The sequence below is a fragment of the Gossypium hirsutum genome, chromosome A13, assembly GCF_007990345.1.
Source record: "Gossypium hirsutum isolate 1008001.06 chromosome A13, Gossypium_hirsutum_v2.1, whole genome shotgun sequence".
NCBI lineage: Eukaryota > Viridiplantae > Streptophyta > Magnoliopsida > Malvales > Malvaceae > Gossypium > Gossypium hirsutum.
In genome coordinates this window covers 70848049-70853973 of record NC_053436.1, presented here as the reverse complement: position 1 = coordinate 70853973, position 5925 = coordinate 70848049, and the positions used below count along the sequence as shown (strand labels likewise).

Below are 5925 nucleotides of genomic sequence, written 5' to 3'. Positions count from 1 at the left end.
TTATACATGTTTTTATCCCATGCTTAGCACATTTATGGATTGTTTCTCCTTAGATTTGGTGAATTTGATGCTCCTAATTCTTTAATTTCATGTTTTATACTTAGGTGAGCATAAGAGAGTAAAAAGAGCGAGAAACGGGCCGAAAATAGAGAAAATGGACCCACATGGGAAATCAACACGGCCTGGGCTTCCTCACACGGGCATGTCCCATGGCCGTGTCCTTTTGGTAGGATCCAAGCATGACTTACACAGGTAGACTACACGCCCGTGCCTATTTAATAGCCTTGACCACGGGCTAGAGTAATCGCACACGGGCGTGTCCCTGTCGAGTCCAAGTATAACCCTATTCTGAAAAGGCCAATTTTGAGGGCTCTTAGGCATTCTAAAGCCTATTTAAACACCTGATGAGGCACTTAGGAAGGGGACGCAGAGTAGGAAGCAAGGAATTACTCAAGGGAAGCTGATTGGTCCATCTCAGAAGCTAGATTCATCATCAAAACTAAAAATCTCCCTTTAATTTCCATTTAGGGGTTTTGGGTTTTCTTTATGTTTTGTATTCATTATTCTTTTGAGATGTTTTCTTCTATAATTATGAACTAAACCCCCAAAATACCTAAGGGGAATGAAACCTAAGACGAATCTTGTATTATTATCTGAATTATATGATAAATATTTGACTTGTTCTTAATTATGTGCTCTTAATTCCAGTTTTAATATTCCAGGATATTGATTCGAGTTAATGCTCTTATTCAGAGGAGGAATAGACCCTGTCTAAGAGTAAATTTGTCATAATTAAGCGAAGTTGATTGCACGCCTAGAGCTAGGGTAATAAGATTTTGCCGGATTCGGGTGAAACCTAATAAGAGGATCCATAGATCGAGTTAATGCAACACTAGGTATTAATTAGAAAGAGATTTCAATTAATCAACCTAAGGTTAGATGTTATTAGTCTCGAGAGAGATAATAGTATAATTTAGGGATTTCTACGGATCAAGTCAAATGAATAAATCGTCTGATTCAGAGCCAAATAACAAGTGAAGTCTAGGTGGATTTTTCCTTGGGTATTGTCTTAATCAATCAAATTTTCCCAAAAGTTTTCCCCCAATTTCTCTCTGTGCACTCTTAATTTAGTAATTAGTTTAGATAACCAAATCCCTTAATTTTTAGGCTAGATAATAAAAAAAAGGTAAGTACTAGTACTCTTGGTTCCTTTGGGTTCGATAATCCGGTCTTGCTAAAGCTATACTATTGTTCGATTGGTACACTTGCCTTCATCATGATAATAGTTAGTTTCAAGAACGATTAATTATAAATATTTAAAACCTGTCATGAATATCACATATCAAGTTTTTGACGCAGTTGCCGGGGAACTAGGATATTAGGAACACTCAATTTTTATTACTTTAGCCATTTTACTTTTATTGCAATTTAAAATTTTATTTTTCTTCTCTAATTCTTCATTTATTTTCTTCTGACAAGTTTTTCTAGTTTATGACCAAAAGAAACCCGTCAAGACCATTACTGTTTGATAGTGAGATTGATCGCACAGTTCGCAGAAACTGAAGAGAAATAAGGCGAAGCTTAAAATACACAGAGGAAGAGCAAGAGAATGGTACTTCAACCACAATCGAGGAGATGGCTGAAAACCAAGAAAATCCATTACCTCTTATGATAGCTGCTAATCAGAATCCTACTCCACGCACTTTGTAGGATTACGCTAAACCTTCTTTAACAGGAACTGAATCAAGCATAGTTAGACCTACTGTAGCTGCAAATACTTTTGAACTGAAACCTAACAAAATTCAAATGATACAACAATTTGTTCAGTTTGTTTCTTTGCAGAACAAAGATCCCAACGCTCACTTGGCAAATTTCTTAGAATTTTGCGACTCTTTTAAAATAAATGGCGTTTCTGATGATGCCATTCACCTTCAGTTGTTTCCCTTTTCGTTGAGGAATAAGGCTAAAAAATTGTTGAACTCGTTACCACGAGGGTCAATCACTACTTGGGAACAAATGATCAAAAATTTTTTACTAAAATATTTTTTGCCGACTAAAACAACCAAATTATGTAATGATATCTATTTTTTTGTGCAGATGGATTTAGAAACACTTTACGATGCATGGGAGAGATACAAGGACCTCTTGAGAAGATGCCCTCACCATGGGTTACCACTCTAGCTATAGGTTCAAACATTTCATAATGGTTTGAATCATTCGACTCGATAGATGATCGACGCAGCTGCTGGCGGAACTATCAATAATAAGACACCTGATGTAATATCCTGAATTAGGGCTTAATTGAAATAGTGGTTTCGTGACCACAAATCCGAGATAGAAATAATTATTTTATAATTATTTTGATGATTATGATATGATTGAATGATTTTGTGAAAATTTCGTGATGAAATTCTATGCCTAAAATGCTTAAATTGAAAATAGGGACTAAATCGAATAAGTTGCAAAATTTGCATTCTAGAAGTTTTTAGTATGAAATTGCATTGAAATATTAATTAGGAGATCATAAATAGCAATTTGACCAATTTTAAGTTCATGGAAAAAATTAGGACATGGAAGGAATTTTTGGAAAGTTTAGTAGTAAGGGCATTTTGGTCATTTAGTTATTAAAATGAATTAAAAACAAAATTAAAAGCCAATTTTTGTCCATCTTCTTCATTAGGCTGAAATTTCAAGGGTTCTCCATAGTTAGGGTTTGTTTCAAGCTTCCAAGCTCCATAGTAAGTGATTCCAAGCCCCGTTTTTAATGTTCTTTACGTTTTTGGAATCCCGGTAGCTCGATTAAGCTTATGTTAGCAATAATTCAACCTAGGGTTTATATTTGGAAAAATACCCATATGTGAAATTTTTGTATTTTGATATTTTATGATAGAATATGGGATTTTAAATTATGTTAGACAACTTGTGCTACTCGGTTTTGAGTGAAAACGAGTAAAAGGGCTTAATCGGTAAAAATACCTAATAGTCACAAGTATATGTTAGAGTAAGAATTTGATGTTACCATAGAAGGGAAAAGTGATCAGCATGTTATAAAACATAAGAATAAGGAATAAAGTTTAATTCCCGAGCCTAGGTGCAAAAGTATAATTATGCAAAAGTTTAGGGGCAAAAGTGTAATTTTTTTTAAAGTTCGTATTAAATGCTGTTTTGATAAATGTATGTATTAAATAAGATTAATTTGGCATTATAGATCAATAGAAATGAGATTCAAGTCATGATCGAGGAAAAGAAAAGATTGTGGACTAAATTGAAAAATCTTTATATTTTGGTACCAAGGTAAGTTCATGTGTAAATAATGTAGCATAATTGTTGTTTTTAAGTTATTGATGTTAATTATATGATACGCTGATTTTTAATCGTGAAATATTATGCTTTGTGGTTAATGTTGAGTAATATGCAAATTATGTTTACTACTTGATAAATATGAATTGCTACCGAGTATCGGTTCCGATATTCCATGGAAGACGACAAATGTGAGATCGAGGAAAAAAGCCCGTTTGAACCTTAGGAATAGATTAGGATACAAGTGTCATGTCACTAGGATGGTTGAGCATCCGAACTCATTGAGTTGAGTCCGAGTTCACTTATGGATGCGAATGTCCGAACTCGTTGAGTTGAGTCCGAGTTCACTTATGGATGCGAACGCCTGAGCTCGTTGAGTTGAGTCCGAGTTCACTTAGGGGCGGGTTACATGATTTCTTGATTACATATGAGGCACTTATGTGCAAATTATCCGTGTATCCGAGTTGTATTCCGATGTGTTCAACGGGTGAAATTTCTAGTGAAATGAAAGAACACTTAAGATGCAAACGATGTATTGGTAAGTGTTGTGAAATGGACACTTTGGACAGGTATGTTCTTAACCCTCGGGTTGATAATAGATACAACAACGATAAGGTGGTAAGATGATGAATGATGTTTAGAAATATGACATATGTTTTGGTGATACCATGCTAAAGTTGTTTGGTATATTTGTATTGTTATGTTACTTGTTATTTACATATGAACTTACTAAGCATTTATGCTTACTCCCTCCTCTTTATTTACTGTAGTTTGAACAAGCCAGCTCAGGAATCGGGACGGGTCGAAGGTTCGATCACACTATCTAAAGGACTTTCATCTGGGTAAATGGCTTGTAAAACTTAAGTATGGCATGTATAGCAATATACTTATTTTGTGTAAATAATTTTATGATATAGCCATGATTGGTTGAGAAAATGTTTGATATTGATAAGTCATGGTGATGGTTAAATTTAGATCATGTTTGATATCATGGAAGTTTAATAGGTTATCTAGTTCATAACAACTCATGAAAAGATGAAACTTGCATTAAAACAGAATATTGCTGCAGCAATGACATGAATTTGAAAAATCACTAAAAATAGTATAAATGGAACTAAATGATGAGTAAGTTATGAAATTTAAGATTAATTAGTCTATTTCATGTGGATTGAACAAAACAGGTATATAAATTATATTTTATGAGATATTTAAACTTTTGTGAAACAGGGCTAGAGTGATTTCTGGATCCCCTGTTCTTACTTTAAAAATTCATAATAAATTTTAAAAAAATTATTAGAAGTTTTTATTTACATTTACAGATTCCTTATTGAGTCTAGTTTTAAGAGAAACAAACCTCATAGTCATTGAAATTCTTTATAGAGAGATATCTGATTCGTAATACACAAAGGTCAGAGCAGTCGAACCCTGAAACAGGGGAGAATTTAACTAATAAACTGTACTAATTGACCCAACCAAAAATTCTAGAAAAAAATTAGTAAATAGATATATGAGTCTAGATTTAGGAAAAATTTACGGATTTTTATTTCGAGTTTCGTAACTCAGGATATTATTTTTCTTGTAACTGTAACGCGGGTAGCTAGAAAGCTGTGAATGTAGAAACAAATGATTTGAAGTTCTTAATTTGATAAATTATGTTCGGTAACTCCTCGAGCTCGACTCCGGCGATGGTTTCGGGCGTGGGGGCATTACACCTGAAGATGCTCATGAATTTATAGAAGAGCTCTCACTGAATAATTATTAGTGGCAAGTAATGAGGACAAAGCCAACAAAAGCAGCCGGCATTTATAACGTCAATTCGGTCACCATGCCCTCTAATCAGGTAGAACTCTTGAAAAAGAAAATTGATGATTTTCTTAGTTCTTCACAGGTTCACCCAGTAATGCAGTGCAAAGCAAGTGGAGGTGGATCGAGCAATCCAGATTACCCACAACATAGAGAACGAGAAGTTAAATTACATGGGTAATAATCCTCGATCTCAAAATAATCCTTATAGTAATACTTACAATACAGGTTGGAGGAACCACCCAAATTTCTCATGGGGAGGCCAAGGAAATCAGCAACCACCACCACCTCCAGGCTTCTAACAACCACCCTACCAACAAGAGAAAAAATCAAACCTCGAGGAGATGCTAACAAAATTCATCTCGGTGTCAGAAACTCATTTCCAGAATACCGAGACAGCACTTAAAAATCAACAAGCGTCGATCCAAGGGCTCGAAACTCAGACAGGTCAGCTCGCTAAATTGATATCCGAAAGACCATAAGGTAGCCTGCCGAGTAACACGGAATCTAACCCAAGGGAACAACTTAATGTGATTACCACTCAAGATAAGGAAGGGTTAGTTGAGCCTGCATCAGAACTGAGGCAAGGCTTTGTGGTAAGTCAAGATAAAGGTGAGGTGGACCACTGTAAGAAAAAAACAGTAAGTAAAGAGTACAAACCATGGGTGCCATACCCCAATGTGACAAGGAAAGACTGTACAGATGAACAATTTAGTAAATTCCTTAAACTATTAAAGAAGTTACATATTAACTTACCGTTTATTGAAGCTCTCTCACAGATGCCAAACGTAGTCAAATTTTTAAGGGAGCTTCTAGCAAACA

At 34.9% G+C, this 5925-nt stretch overlaps 1 non-coding gene across 1 annotated transcript; it reads right to left on the bottom strand.

The window, feature by feature from the left end:
* Positions 1 to 2064: 2064 nt before the first annotated feature.
* Positions 2065 to 2171, bottom strand: LOC121213372 (small nucleolar RNA R71). The gene has a single exon (XR_005908754.1). It is a non-coding gene; the product is annotated as a small nucleolar RNA R71 (small nucleolar RNA).
* Positions 2172 to 5925: the final 3754 nt, after the last annotated feature.